A 17,145-nucleotide genomic window follows, 5' to 3' on the forward strand; every position below is an offset into this window, starting at 1 on the left:
ATAGGCTGTCAGTGACACTATAAAGATATACAAAAATATACTGCAGAAAATAAATATACTTTGCACAAGGGAGATAACGTTGCTACAGTACTGTGTGCTTCCAAGAATTTACTCCCACTCATCCCACTAATGCAGACAAAATGATTTAACACACTTTATTTCCTAGATAATCAGCCGTAAAAACGCACGTCGATCTAATAAAGGTTATAAAAAACTAGCTCACCTCTGTAGTCCCAGAGCAATGGCATGACAGCCTTTTTTTCCGCTGCTCAGTCTTTTCTGCAGCTGCACACTAGTTAGTAATGCTAATCATTAAAGTGATAATTATAACCATTTAAACATGGCAGGTAAACTGGATGGCTTAGGCCGGGAGGTTGATAATAACACCATTTAACGTCCTTGCCGCGCTGGGGGCATGGATGAGACAGCACAGATAACCCATCCAGAGACCCAGGAAAACAGAAGGTGCACTTTGGAACTAAAAATGAACTGGCGATGAGGTCATGCCTTAAAAAAAAGGAGGGGAGATATGAACCTGACGTCAGCCGCAGCCAATCAGGGACTGATGCCAATAGACTCAGTGACGTCAGCCACTGATCCTCGGGCTTTGGATACAGATTAACTCGCGCCAGGCAGGCGAAATCGCCTGTCCTGTGTCTTAAAAGGGAAATGCAGTACTATGAAGCTTCTCTTAAAGGAAGGGTTAAAGTAGGTATTCCCATGTGTGAATTGTAATATTTTGTGCATTTATTTCCGTGTTGTTTAGGGTTACCACCTGTCCCACTTTGCGAGGGACAGTCCCTCTTTGGGCAGTTGTGTCCTGCAAAAAAAAAAAAATGAAAAAATGGCAAATGTCCTCACATTTTAGGACAAACATATTTCCTATATTTTATGTAATAGTTGCATAAAACAGTTATTCTGTATCTGAAACACCTAAATGTTATAAGAAACAGAATAAGCAACTACAATGTTACATGTTATAAGAATACGCTTTTATTTAGGCAGAAAAGTGACGTTCTGTCCTTTGTACTGGCCATGGGTATGTTTTGCCTTGCAAAATCTGACGTTTGTACCAAAAATGTCCCACTTTGGGCATTTGAAAAGGTGGCAACCCTAGTGTTGTTGCAAAGCTAGCAGCAAGTTACACAGTCTGTATTAAATAAATTTCGTTTGCTGGCATCAGTGGCATTCCAGTAACTCCAGTCTGTTTGGACCTGATGACATATTTTCCACGCTAAGTTTTAGAGAATTAATTTCTGGGGTGCTTTAAATCAACAAGTGTATGCACACTTTGCGCTTAGAGGGCTTTTAAATCAGAAACGATAATGGTCATATTGTTGCATTTTTGAAGTACATAGCATCAGGTCAAAGCTGCAAAGGTCACTGTAGTTATACGGTATGGGGAGGAAAACTGAGTGTTTGCTTGTCGGGCGAAGGCTAAACAGCTGAGGTGATCGAGTCCCATACCTCTCAACCTCTTGGCATAAAAAAATCAGGACTAAGCCAAAATAAGGGGAGATAAAGCTCCACAAATAGGAACTATTTTAAATGTTGCTCTTATAAACGTAGCTCTTTTTGTGTTGTTATGCATTTTCTGAAAGTTATGAAGTCAGAAACTCAAATGACTGCCATTATTTAGTGAATTCAGTCCTCACTGATTTGACACAAAACTCCAGGAAATCACAGATTTTATGAGCAACAGACCAAAAATATGAGGCGAAGATCTGGACAGCTCAGAGGTATTGTAGTGATGACTCACACCACATATATCTGACAACTTGTTTCGAAATAGAAGTGGTGAACTTCACGACACCCATGCAGATGGACAAAACAGTTACAACTGCTGAATCATACACAAATGCACTCTATAAGCACTTACACGAGTGCATGGATCGTGCTATCCCAAACAGAACCAAGATGCTATCCTCCAAAAAAAGGAAGCCACTCTAGTGGTCCCCTGCCATAAACAAACTGTACAACAGAAGGAAGAAACTGTTGCAAAAGAGAGTAAAATCCCATGAGTGGAGGAGCTCCCTGGTCAGCCTCAGTAAGAAGCTGAGATCCCTTATAAGATCCTCCAAAGCTAGCTACGAAAACAAAATTGCCACTAATTCCAAGGACAAACACAAAGCATTCTATAGCTATGTTAAGAATCTCAATGACAACACCCAGATCTGCTCTGAGTTACAGCACAACGGCACAAAAATTACAGAACCAACTGATATTGCCAACATCCTGGCAGATAGGTTCAGTGCTAACTTTACCCCCACCCCCACCCCCTAAAGGGCCCATATCTATACAGGAAGAATGCAGAGTCCCTGTAATCTCAACTACGCAGGTAAAAGCTGCACTCTCTAAAGCCAAAAACACAGTATCCATGGTACCGGACAACATCCCAGGCTGCATTTTACACGAACTTCAGAACAAACTGGCTCCCCACTTAAGCACCATGTTCAATAATAGCCTCGCATCAGGCTTTGTGCCCACTGAATGGTGCACAGCAACAGTTATCCCACTCCACAAACCTGGTCTGCAAGGCCTTGGAACGTATCATCATGGAACTCATAAACAAAGACATTGGTAACCTCCAAACTCTGGATCCCACCCAGTTCGGGTTTGTGAAAGGCAGATCATGCCTCCTGAACCTGATCGACTTCTTTGAGGCAGTCACCAAAGCTGTAGATGAGGGTAAGGTGGTTCACACAGCCTATCTTGACCTCGCCAAGGCTTTCGACACCATCCCCCATTCTGGAATTATAGCAAAACTCACTAAACTAGGTATAAATCCCTACGTCACAAGATGGGTTGCCAACTGCTCACTGGCAGAACCCACACTGTAAAACTTGCAGACTCCAAATCTGACCTCAAAGCAGTGACAAGTGGAGTACCACAGGGTTCCGTCCTAGGACCTCTCCTGTTTGGTATCTACTTCTCTGAAGTGCAGGCTAACACAGAAGGCCTTTGGCTGGCCTCGCTGAGTCAGATGCCTGGTGTCAGAGCCATGGCCTCAAGCTCAATACCAAAAAGTGCAGTGTCATCCCCTTTGGTAAAAACTCTGTACCCATGAACTACCACATAGGCAGCAATCTACTTCACACCAAATGTGTGATGAGACCTTGGGACCCAGGTGGACAGCAGTCTCTCCTTTGATAGTTACATTGCCACAGTAGTCAGGAAGTCCTTCTACGTGGCACACCTCATCATAAAAGGGTTCTCATCCAGGGTAGCATATCGCCTACTCTGACGTGATCTCTGCCTAACATATAAAGCTATGTCAAACCCAGAGCTGTTGGACATACTACACCTAAAGAAATCCCAATCCCTCTGAGCTATACGCTCTAGGGACCTAAACCTTGTCACCACAATAAACAGGACATGCTGGAGGGATAGATTCCTGTCCCTGAGACTTCCCATACTCTGGAACAGGCTACCCATCTATGTCAAGCAAAGTTCTTCATTAGCACTCTTCAAGAAAAATCTTGATGAGTGGATGGGAAATAGGAAATACACCCCGGGGATCACTTCTGTGTCTCTGCTCGACAGTGGTAAATAACTTTCTTGGGTGGTGTAAGCCAAGGAACCTTGTTGGATAGGCTTATGTAGGCCCTTGGGCCAATAGCCTAGTACCTACCTATGAACCTATACATGTCTATTCATTTTTTAAGATCTAGCATTTTGTGACTTATTCAAATTGGGACCCTTTATTGTTGTTTGGAAAGTGAAAAGTACTAAATAAAGAGGTCCCTTACCTTATTTTCAGATGTCAGTAGTGGTGGGGTATTTCATACTGAAAAGTGAAATTCTGCAGGACAGTCCAGCGACTGAAGAAATGCAGATGACATACCTCTCAACCACTATGCATTATAAGTTATAGCTTTGACCTTCAAAAAATCATAGCAGATTGTCAGAAATGATAAGGACTCCTCCTACAAGCTTGCTTTATTTAATTAACAATGTATTTATCCCAAACTTGTCTGTCTTTATCAAACAAATTTGAAAATCTGGGAGAAGCAAAAATGTATTTAAAGGCAAAAACATGTCTATGCATAATTCATAGCACTTGAGTGGTCATTACATGACTTTTTTTCAATTTTGAGAGCTAAGGCTGAGCCGAGGACAGTTTTCCCATCATATCAACGTGTTTTATATACAGTACCATACTACTCTGCAATATTTTGAGTAAAGTTGGAAAACATTTATTTTAATAAAATGTATAATTTGTTAAATTTGAAGTCTCCCATATTATTCAACTATTAAATTAAAACCGTTCAGTAAAAACACATAACTATACAGAATTGTAATTTTGAACTGAACTCCATGAAACAAAAGTCGTCAGTTAACATTTGATCATCATACGTTTATAACCACTTATCCTGCATTATACCTTCTTTTTTCACTTTCTGTATTTCATAGCTGTGGTTCCTCTCCCCTTCTTTCTAGCTCAAGATATGATGCCATAGTATAATATGCCATCAGATGACTTCATATGCCCACAGAATGCCTGTTGTTTCCTTATCACTTCCCTAAGTTTTCATATAGTTCTCCAAATTGTTTCAATAACTCAGTTCTACAAGTTATTGATAAGTAAATAAATAAAGTTTTTGAAGACATAGCAACCATTTGCACATAGTTTCTTGTTTCAGTAACTCAGTTCTACAAGTTATTGATAAGTAAATAAATAAAGTTTTTGAAGACATAGCAACCATTTGCACATAGTTTCTTGTTTCAGTAACTCAGTTCTACAAGTTATTGATAAGTAAATAAATAAAGTTTTTGAAGACATAGCAACCATTTGCACATAGTTTCTTAAATAGTACTTGCCTGTTCTTACGGGAATAACTTTATTCACATATTTATATACAACACACAAAGGGTGCTTGAATTCATATTCCGTTAGTGACACTGCAGTGAAGCATTTGCATATGTATATGTGTGTGAGGGCTGGTTGTGCTATCGCTAAACAATTTGGTACCCAGGCTAACTAGAAAAAGTGTTCCTCATTTAAAAAAATCATGTATAAAAATATGACATGAAATTTGAAGAAAGTTATATGAAACAAAGAACACAACACAAACTAGTGACCAGAGGTGCATTTGACAATGTTGGTAAATAAGTGCCATATCTGATCAACTATACCAAAATACAGCTATCCTTCACTTAAGAACCTTTTTTTTTATTTAACTTAAGGTTGTTCTTTAACTCAAGAGCAATTTCAAATCAGAAACAGAAATCTTGGATATTCACATACAGCAGGTTTACTTATTTAATTCTTTGACTGTGTTCATATCCCATACATGAACATTCTCAGAAAATAAAAGTTATGTAATTGCCATAACAATAGATCTGCATGGTCATAGTTCATCTTTCTCAACCACTAGGACTGAAATTTTAGCTTTCAGTTTGCTCGGCACAAATATGACTTTTCTCAGGCTTTAACTCCTCTGTGCCTGTAATCCATAGCACAGTGTAATTTTCTTCCTGATCTAGAGTATGGCTCTCAAGTAGAGTACCCCCACCCCCCCACACACACACACACACACACGCAGGACACTGACAGCAACTGCAGAGGGAGGCCTGTCTGCCAGGCTAATGGAAGATGGGTGGGGGGAGGCTGACATATGACCAAGTAGATCTGTCAATATGGTGAGTACGTAACTCTAAAGCAGACATGATATGATTCATCTTTCTCAATCACTAGGACAGAATCACCAGCAGACCTACCTGGGTAACCTCATGACAGGATGCCCTAAATAATGGTAGCTACAAAGAGGGATCAAGATGTGGACACAACATCCATCTTGTAACGCCTTTCAAAGGAGCTTTAAGCAGCCCAAACTGCAGTCACATAAATATCATCAGTAAAAGCCTTCCTGAAAAAGGCCTGCAAGGTATGCAAAGCCCTCATGGAAGGAGCCATTGGTTGTGAAGATAATGTTTTATTTTGTCATAATAAAATGTAATGCATTCTGAAAGCTACCAAGACAAAGTGATCTTGGGAGCTTTAGACCATTTTGTTAGGAGCATAAGAATCAAATAGCTGTGTGTCCATTCTGTATTCATTGATCCTATTAAAGTGAAAACGCAGCTGTCTAGATATATCCATATAGTGCAATAGGTGATCATCAGAGTAAATTGTGGAAAAAAGTCATAGAAAGAGTAATGGACTGAATAGAACTAGCCTTTATATAGAAATGTTGGGTTAGTTTGTAAGACCACGCTATCTTTGTGAAAGGCTAAAACGCTCATCTAGTTGAAGTGAATATTACCAAGAAAAGGATTTTATAGGAAATAAATTTCATGTCCACCCATGAGTTGTCTTAAATGGAGACAAGTTGAATTTCTCTAGGACAAAATGTAGATACCAAGAAAAACAGATTCCCTAAATTGAGGCCTGATGAGAAAAGTTCTGTAAGGAAGACCTTACCAATTTTCAAGGAAACCAAGCAAAAGTTTGAAAACCCTTATGAAGATTATCCTGTGTTAACCCAGTCCTGAGCCAAATATCTGTGCAAGGTAAACTAGGAGTATTATAACCAGAGCAGCAAAACGGTTCAACCCTTTTCTAACGAAGAATCATGTCCATTTACTTATGCATGTTTTCCATGTATTAGCCTTTTGGGCAGAAATGAGTATTGGGACAATCCTCTGGGTATGCTCTGGCCTGGCCATCAAAGGAATATGAGAATTCTGGAGGTTACCTTGAGGTATGCAGGTTCAGGTGAGGCCTGCTGGATGGTTGAATTAACAGGTTCCTTAAGAGTCTCAATCTGAGAGACTTTTCCATGAAGTGAGACAAAAGGTAGTAGAACCAAACTTGTTGAGGCCAAAATGTAGCTAAAAGAATGACTTTGGCCTTGTTTAACTTCGCTTTCTGCAAGAATTTAAGAATGAGGGAGATGGTGTAAAGTACATTAATGCAGCATCAGCAGACATCTGATGAGCTAGTCTGCCAATGAGGTGGGTTCTTCAGGAATATGTGCCACTGATAGAAAGTGGTTCAAGGACATAACATGTTTCCATAGCCTAATGGTATCTTGGTACAGGGTACAGAAGGGCATTCCTCCATGTTTGTTGATATACCACAGTACTTCCTGCCATGTTGACATGGTAAATGCCAATCACCTTTTGAGAAACAACATTCTGGAATACCTATATACATAAGAAGGATTGCCCTCATTGCTAGGCTGTTTGAAAGTAGGCTGGCCTAAGTTTGTGCACACACACACCTTGAACACTCTATCCCTGACAGTGCTTCCCCAACCCAATGGCCAAAGTGTCTGAGGTGACGGTCTCTTGAGGTTGGGAATTTGGAAGGGACTGTCCAGAGAAAGATTGGAGTTGATAGACAATCTTGCAAAGTGCCTGCAACATGCTTTGGAAATTCTATTTTTTTTCTTTGCTGCTACTGTCTGTTGATCATCAGCCCCTTACTGGTCAATTAGCCTATCAAACAGAAAAGGCCATCATTCAGACAATCATCAGGGTGGTTGCAGATTTTTTTGCTATTTTTGTGGCACTATCCCCTGCAACATCTGTCATAATAGATGGGACACAAGCAAGTAGTATGAAGTGCAGCAGGGTAGGAGACAGAATGGGGTTATTTCACCTCTGGGTATTATGTCCAAAATCCACCTGTCATGTTTAATCGTCTGCATGCTAACAGGTGGAAGAACACTGATCCCTGACTGCCTCCAGCATGAAGTAGATGGGTAAAACCTCAGGAAAACAGGTGCTGTCCCCCTTACTGGATACTTCAAAATCCTTGAACAGGTTGGGAATTCCTGCCAGTAGACTGGCATTTATGGCAGAAGCCAGTGACATGGTAACATGGGTTCCTTACTAGATATTTATTTTGCTGCTGCTGCTGGCACTGCTGGAACTATTTCTGACAGGGACTCTTGCATTCTTAAAAAAGGTAACAAGTCTTAAATTTTATGTGAATACCTGGCAAAAAATTCAACATGGGGCTGAAGCTGAAACCAGGCACAGAACCTGGCACTGACATTGACATCCATGCCCGTAGAACCATAGGCACAGGGACTGAGTTCTTCAACCTCAAGACCAGTGTTGGCAAGCTCTGCTGTGGCCCCAACACAGAAGCCTGGGAGCAGAGGCCCCCACCACAAAAGAACAGTCAACACAAAGTGTATAAACACTGAATCTCACAATGCTGACAAAAGCACCAACAAAGGAAGAACACACCTTGTTGGTGTTGCAGCCAGCATTGTGATAACCAATTTGGATGTAATTGGTTCCAGAACCCAGCCCAGTGAGGTTAGAAAAGCAAGCAGAGCAGATAATGCTACTATCCCTGTCTGACCCTCAATGAGAGGGGGATGGGATTAGACGAAGTCTATCTGCACTTCAGGTATGGCTCTTGAGCACTTGTGGTAATCATTATCCACAGAAATAGACCTGTGGGAGGAAACTGACCTAAGAGGCCTGGACCTAGGCAGGTCCATCCGTGACTCAGAGCTGTGCATCATTGGATAGAATTTCTCACACCACTTGTGCTAATATTGTAGGGGTTCTATGTCAGCAGACAATTCATGAGCCTCTAAAAGGTGCAGCATAGATGAAAGAATGGAAGGTAAGATATCCCTAGAGAGCTGTTTTCTCTTACCATTTCTCCTTGGGCTTGGAATTTCTAAGTCCAGCTAAGGAGGAAGGCTCCTGGTGTTCCTCCCTGTTCAACAGTCCCTTAAAACAACTTGTTTCTCCAATCAGTAAGGATTCTGTTATCAAATTTAGTACATGTTTAACAGTTATCCTCTAACTAACTAGCTCTTAACCATATTAAACAAAATTGAATCAAAACACAAATTAAAAGTCATGCTGCTAAATGCTAGGAGTCTAAACATGAAACTGTGTTCATTGCAAGCATTTTTAGCCTTGAAAGATGCTGACATTTGTGCAGTCACAGAAACCTGATTCAAAGCTGTGGAGAGCACCCCAGCCATACCAGGTTACTCATCCCATCATACATTCAGACCACAAACCATGGGCAGCAAAGCAAAAGGAGAGGAAGTTTCAATATATATTAAAGACATACACACCTCCAGGCTGGTCAAGCAGTATGACTCACAGGAGACACTTCAGGTGCAGTTAACTGTTGACAAGACCCCTATTCAAATCATAGCTAGCTACAGCCCCCCAACTTTGACTCAAGATGTCCACACCACCTATCTGGACCTCTCTCTTTGAATTAATCAAGCTTGAACTCTTTACCCTGATCCTGGATGACTTTACCTATCCAACCATAGATTGGAAGAACTACTCATGCCAAAACACAAATGCCCAGAGATTCCTTGATTTTGTCATTGCAATGCCTTGGACCAGCTGGTTGCAACCCCTACAAGAGGTGATAATATCTTAGACTTGATATTAACTGACATGAGTAACCACTGCAACATCCCTACAGTGTCATCCTCTCTGGTAAGCTCCGACTACAAAGAGGTCACTTTCAAAGTCACCATCTCTCCTGATGCTCCCTAGCTAGGGTCAAACATAAAAACTTCTCCAAAGCTGATTACAACTTCCTGAGGGAAGGTATAAATAGCTTCACAGCCCCCTCCCCTCCTTAGGAATTGGCACAAATGTCCAAACCTACACTAAAGTACTATACGAGCATTTATAAAGCTGCATGGAATCAGGAATACCGAATAGGACAAAATCATCCTCCTCAAGGAAGAGTAAACCTGTCTGGTGGACATCTGCAATAAATAAACTCTATAATAAAAGAAAAAAAAATTGCTGTCAAGGACCAAAAAGGAAAAGGTGCCAAATTGGAAGCAATCTCTCCTTAGCCTGAACAAGCAAATAAGAGCACTAGTGAAATCCTCCAAAGCAAACTTCGAGTCCAGACTGGCCACATCTACTAAAGACAATCATAAGGCCTTCTTCACATATGTCTGCAATCTCAAAGGAAGCACTCAGATCTGCTCAGAACTGGTGGTCAAGGACACCACATACACAAATGCCGTAGATATAGCCAACCTGCTAGCAGACAGGTTCAGCGAAAACTTTACCCATCTGTTCCCCCATCAGTAAATCAGGAGATCCCCAGCACCTGCCCCCTTCCCCTTATCTCTAGGAAGCAAGTCATCACTGCCCTCTCAAAGGCAAAAAAATACAGCTTCCATGCACCTAATAACATCCCAGGCGGCATCCTGCATGAACTCAGACAGAAACTTGCAGCACCATTAGGCACCCTATTTAACAATAGGCTGAGTACCGGCTTCATCCCAGCCAAGTAGAGGACAGCAACTGCCATCCCTTTGCACAAAGGTGGAGTGTTCACCGATCCAGGAAATTAGAGGCCCATCACCCTAACTAGCCTGATCTGCAAGGTCTTGGAATGGATTATCATGGACCTCATTAATAAGGATATTGACAACCTCCAAACACTCGATCCCACATAGTTTGGTTTCATCAAGGGGAAGTCATGCCTGCTAAATATGGTCAACATCTTTAAAACAGTCACCAAATCCATGGAGAAGGAGAAGATGGTGCACACCACCTTCCTTGACCTGGCCAAAGCCTTTGGTACTATTCCACACTCAGGTATAATGGAAAAACTTTGTCAACTAGACATCAATCCATATGTTACCAGATAGGTAGCAAACTGGCTCACTGACAGAACATACCTAGTCAAAATAGGGGAAGACACCTCAAGCAGTAGACCTGTAATGAGTGGTCTACCCCAGGGATTAGTCTTGGGGCCTCTATTGTTTGAATACTTTTCTGAGGTGCAGACTGAAACTGGTGGGCTATGGCTGACCAAGGTTACAGTCACTTGGACATCCTCCAAGAGAGTCTCACCCAAACAAATGACTGGTGCCAGACATGGGTGCCAGAACCATAGAGCAAGGGAGGAGGCCCCCCCACTTCTGCAGCACTTGCAACATCCCGAATAGCTCATAACATGTGCAATTGCATCAGCATGCCGCGTGCTGTTTGAATACATCAGGAGGAAAGGATTTACCGTTCAGACAGGTTGATTTCTTTAGCCACCATTTGAATGCAGCAGGAGGATTTATTAACTGCAGAGCCAAGTCGCAGATTCAGATTCTTTTAACTACAGACGTTTGGGCGGGCAGGCGGATTTCTTTATGGCAGAGCTGTTCGGGCTGAAGGTACTGGTGTGTGCGTGTGCATGTGCGTGTGTGTGTGTGTGTGTGTGTGTGTGTGTGTGTGTGTGTGTGTGTGTGTGTGTGTGTGTGTGTGTGTAAATGCCCCCAACAGGATACATCTGGTGGCTAGAGATACACAGGCTCAAACCCTGCACATTGGGTGCAGGTAAAAAGAGCCTAAAGTCCCTAGCCACCATTACTTGTAAATTTATGCCTCACATTTTGGTTTGTTCTGTTCCTCATTAAATCTCTGGTTTTCAGGAGCAGTAAAACAAAACCTTTTATTCTAGCAATTTTCTAAGTTTATAAGATTAGTATTTGAAATGTGTCCCTATTTTGGGGCTGTATTCCCCCATTATTGGCTTTGTTCTGTATTTTTGTGCTAGGAGGTTGAGAGCTATGGTGATGAGTGAGAACTGAATTTACTAAATGATAGCCATTTAAGTTTGTCTTCCTATCTTTCAGGAAACTGCTGATTTAGCTTAGTGATATGTTGCTCTGACTGTAGTGCACAGTGTTCTGGGTTCAATACTTGGCAGTGAAATGTATAGTGGTAACATAACATTTTATGCAAGCAACTTTTCAAAATTATACAAGCAATGTTTAAAATGTGTCCCTGGTGTTTGGTCTTTTGCCCCCCCCCCCCCCGCCCCACACTGAAAATAAGTGCAAGAAGCTGTGCAACATGCCTATGGCTTACACTCCTGTGATTCTGTATTTGTATTTATATATATACATATATATATATATATATATATATATATATATATATATATATATATATATATATATATATATATATATACACACATACACACACACACACACACACACACACACACACACACACACACACACACACACATATATACATAAAATATATATTGTGTGTAGAAGTAGACTGTTATCATGGAAATGTTCTGAATAGGGCAGTTTTTTGTCGTTATTGGTGCATGCATTTTGCTTCATTGCCTACTGGAAAAATGTTCAAACAATAAATTCTCATGGAAATGTTCTGAATAGGGCAGTTTTGTCATTATTGGTGCATGCATTTTGCTTTATTGCCTACTGGAAAAATGTCCAAACAATAAATTTAAAATGCGCTCTAACTTAAGTCTAACAAGTGTGCTGTATTATACAAGGAATATAATTTAATAAAGTCAGGACGGTGTTTCAAAGAACGCATGTATATTTCTTATTTTGTGTGCAAGGGGCCTCTGATTTGAAAACAGCCCAAAGGTAATCTTTATACACCACTGGCCGAATGCATTTTCTTTGGATGTGCTGTGGGTTTTAATGCTGTTTCAATGAATGTGAGTTTCAAGGGCAGAGAAGTTTTAATGCCAAGTCTATTTTTATTGTGAGACAGTATTGCTTTGTTTAGCAGATATGTTAGTGTTTGTGCATTGTGATACAAAATGTAAAAAAATAAAATCCAGAAATGCAACTTGGATTTAAGGATGGGCAATAGAAAATGTACGCCAGGATTGCCCCTCATGCCACTAATGGATAGAGGCAGTTCCTAAATGCTGCATCCCTTATATGGGTCCCCTCAAATAATCTATGGAATGATCACAGTTATTCTCACTAGGGCTAATATACAATTATCAGCCATGGGATAGGTAAGACCAATCAGAAAATGTTAATTCAAGAATCAAGCACCAAAAGGGAATTGGCTAAGCTTAAAAAGTCCTCCAAGTGAATCTATGTTGTGGTAGTAAATAGTTGTAAAAAATTGCCCTTTTTAGATCACTAAGTGCCCCTCTCACCCTCCACCCCCCAGTCTTCAACAGCTTCCGCCATCTTTGTTGCTAGAAACATGGCCTCAAACTGAATGTCAAAAAATGCATCACCATCCCCTTTGGGGAGAGTGACATCCCCACAAAGTCTCATATTAATAACAACATCCTACACAAACAATCAGTCATGAGGGACTTGGGAACCCAGGTTGATAGCAAACTGACTTTTGACCACCATATTGCTTCCGTGGTACAGAAAGCTTTCTACATGGCCCACCACATTAGGAAGGGGTATCTTATCCAGGGACAAGGAGGTCATAGCATCCCTGTATTCTTCCCTTATAAGACCTATTATTGAGTACAATGCCTCTTTCTGCAAGTACCACACAATGCACATGCAGCAGCTGGAGAGACAACACAGAGGTTCCTCACCAGGAGAATCCAGGGCCTCAAGCATCTACCTTACACAGATAGGCTAAAAGCCCTGTCCCTCTGCTCAGTCTTATACAGACTCCTCAGAAGTGACCTCTGTCTGGCATACAAAGCAATCTCAGACCCCGCCTTGATGGGACTGCTGCATATCCGCAAGTCAAGCTCTACTCGAGTAGCCTGCATTCACGACCTCAACCTGGTCTATGACATCAATAGAACTTATTGGCAGGGCAGATTTGTGTCCCAGAGACTCCTCCTCCTTCTGTGAAAATGACTCCCTCTCCACGTCAAGCAGAGTTCCTCGTTAATCCTTTTTAAGTGCAACTTGGGTAACTGAATGGGGAACAGAAAATACACCTTATGTGATTTCACCTATGCCCCTGCTGAACAGGGGCATCAGGTGCTGACTTTTCGGAACATGGGTTAAATTCTTGGTTAGGCTTGTAAGGGCCTCAGGGCCAATAGCCTAGTAACTTCCTATGATCCTATGATTGCCAGTCCTGGGAGCAACTTGTGACCCCAGGACTCACACTTTATAAACCAGATGCTATATTCATCTCCAACTTGCAAAGATAAATGCTGAACTAAAAAAAAAATAACTCCCTCATACAAAATTACTTTGTAACAAGCCAACAACAACAGCAATGTCTCAGAGGATTAAACACCATCAGTTCTAAGGAACATGGCAGAACAGAAAGGGCTTAAAGCAACTATGGGGAGGCATTGATAAAGAAAAATGTTTTCACCAAAGAATTCCCAAGTAACCAATGGAAGTCGTGGTGAAACCATTATCATAACAGTAGTAATCCAATAAAAATAACTTAATTAAAAGCTAGGCAAACTGTGTAAAAAATCTAAAATAGCCAGGGGTCATTCCATTCTTTTAGTGTGATGAGCAGCACACAAGATGTGGAGAAAAATGGCAGTTTCTACAGATTACTGTTAGAAGGAAGGGTTTAAGGCCTGGGAAAGTCCTTCCCAGTTCTGACCAAACTGAAAGCTCTCATTTGTGGTCCAGTGGTTGAGAATGATGAAGAAGGTCATGTCACAGCTCATATATACTCAATAAGACTATTGTAGTTTCATGGCATTTATGCTGTGCATATAATTTTAGATGAGTGAGGAAAGCAATGACTACAGCAAAAAATGACTCGGACACACAGAGGGCATGCAACGTCCACGTAGCATACACTGAACCAGAAAACCAAAAACCAAATTAAATTAATAGAATAGAACAGGGAAGTAGCTTTTAACTGATACAAGTAGGGCAGATGAGGAAGTAAGTGCTTTGAGGTAAGACAGACTGCATATTAAGGAAGCTGGATGAAATTCTAACTCTCATCAGTAAGGCTCTATAAATATGTTTGGAAGGTCTGCTCTTGGAAGAATGAATATTTGCCAGAAAGGCTCACCCAGACTCTGCCACATCTTGCTGTTAGGGAAAGGTTAATTTGCTTTATATTTTTTATATTTTGTATTACTTTATTGCCTTTTTCTATTTTGTATACTGTGATTTTTTTTTTCACTGTGTTTTACTTGTATTCTGCTTTTAACTGTATATTAAAACTTGAAAAGAGACCACAGCCCTGTCTCTTGTGAGTTAGACAGAATTTTCCCATCCTCCCACCCTGTTACTGTTGTGTTCTTAAACACCACTGTCTTTCTAGTTGTCTGCCTCTTATGTTAATTTGACCATATATCTCATTTCCTCTCTCCTTTCACTGGCTGGTGTGAGTAAGCACCAAATTATCATTTTGTGAAATCACTTCTCTTCATCTATTTAAACTTATTGGTCATCCTACTATATTTCATAGTACCAGAAAACAAAAGTGCCCACCACCTTCCAATCTGTATTGCTCTTTTACAAACAGTGGCTCTCCACTAAAACTTAACTTTTTAAACAGCTAAAACCTAAGTTACCCACTTTCATATCTAACTGCTTAGTGCATACTGTAGTGTTTAGGATAAACCATTTTTTTTTTCATCTTAGCTTTAAGCATCTATTGCACGACCGCCAGTTATTTGAGAGCCCACATTCTGCCTCTCAGTAGTCATCTTGGGATTAGTGCATCTGTTTTTCTCCTGGCGAGAGAAGGAGTACATGGGCATTATTTTCTGGAGACTGCTGATCACTAGAAAGCCTAATAACTGCTTTATAGGTGACACCTTGGAATCTGTGCTTATATTCTTATCCTGGTGAGAGAAGTAGCAGGGTGCATTGATTACTGACTGCTTCTGGTTGGAGAGTGAGTGTATGTGCTTAACATGCCTGATTGGCCTGGTTGCTTTTCGAGGCATCTACCAGGAAAAGGCTACAAACCTACAGACCCTTGCATCATCTGGGACAAGACTGTGGATCACCAAACAGGATGTGGCCTGCTTCTCTTCTTGGGATTGGTGCTAACATTTTGCTTCTGGTGAGAGAAGAAGCAAAGGAGTATTGTACCCCAACAGAGTGAAGCTGTGGTGAAACCAGCATTAGTAGTAACCAGGCAGTAGCCATTCATGCGACTCCCCTCTTTTCATTATTCTTGACAAGCTAATTCTTTATTTTTCAGTAAGTACTGCTTGATTTGTCCAAAAAAGATTAAAGTAGAAAGCACTCAACGAAACCAAAAAACTGTTAACAGAGTGCAACCAGCCAGAAAGAACACTGATGCTTCCTTCGGAAAGTTTAATAACACAAACAGAAAATACACATTAACGCTTTTCAATCCACAAATAAATCCATGCGTTTTCGTCCGTTTGTTTGAAAAGCGTTAATGTGTATTTTCTGTTTGTGTTATTAAACTTTCCGAAGGAAGCATCAGTGTTCTTTCTGGCTGGTTGCACTCTGTTAACAGTTTACTGCTTGATTTGTGTCTAACTTCAGAATATCTGCCTGAATACTTCATCCTTAAATGTTCAGGGTCTACATATTAGTTTCCCCTCACATGTTTGGCAGTGCTCTGTACAGACTCAGGTACTTCAGTGACATTTTTCCTGTAAAAGCACAATTGAAATTTCTCCAATACCTAGTTGCACACAGGACAACTAGTTTGCAGTGACAAGCACTGTCCACATAGTTGCAAACCAGATACTCTTGACAGTGATTGATATTCTCACTCCAACTGTCTAATCAATAAAAAAGGGTCAGTTGCCATGGATATGAACTTTCCTACTGTCTCCATTACCAGCTTGGTGGGTATGGGCACCCTCATGTTTACTGACAACCAGTTAATTCTGAAACAAACTGATATGGTATGTGAGAGATGTATTTACACAATGTCAGTAGTACACATATTGCACCCATCACGCAGAACTCAAAGCAGACATATAGACCTGCATATGCAGAGGCACTTACACTTAACCTTCCTAAATCACAAAGACCTCCTAGATGAAAGACACATAACAAATACCCTCAGCAGCCCCAAATGTGCTATTTCAAAACAACACCTACATCAACACATATAGCTACATCTCACGGAATGTCTACCTTTAAGCCCATAAGGCAAGTCACCACACAATCCAACATTCTAGTCATCGGAGACGCCATCGTGAGACATATTGATGTCCCTCTCATCAGGCTGAGTAAAGAGAAAGTTATGGTCATTTGATTATCAGGGGCTAGGATCCGCCACATTACGCATGCACTCAGGTCATTGGACCACAGTTACCAATATGACTCAGTCATAGTGTATGTGGGAGTCAATGGTCTGAGACGTACCTCCCTAGACTATATGAAGAGAGACATCATGGAGCTCTCGGAATATGTGTCTCAGGCTGTTAGGAGCCTAGAATTGAGCAGCATTTTACCTTCTCCAAGGATGATGCCATAAAACGAACAAAAGATAATTGACTAA

The 17,145-nt window shown here is 41.0% G+C and overlaps 1 protein-coding gene across 1 annotated transcript in view; it reads right to left on the reverse strand.

Moving 5' to 3' along the window:
- DUSP8 (dual specificity phosphatase 8) overlaps positions 1–458 on the reverse strand; it is a 1,059,944-nt gene extending 1,059,486 nt beyond the window's left edge. The window contains exon 1 of the mRNA XM_044059067.1: positions 224–458. The gene's annotated coding sequence lies outside the window, so the exon portion shown is untranslated. The remainder of the gene's footprint in view (positions 1–223) is intronic.
- Positions 459–17,145: the final 16,687 nt, after the last annotated feature.

This window comes from Protopterus annectens, chromosome 17.part0 (genome assembly GCF_019279795.1).
Source record: "Protopterus annectens isolate FY-2018-M chromosome 17.part0, PAN1.0, whole genome shotgun sequence".
Lineage (NCBI taxonomy): Eukaryota > Metazoa > Chordata > Ceratodontiformes > Protopteridae > Protopterus > Protopterus annectens.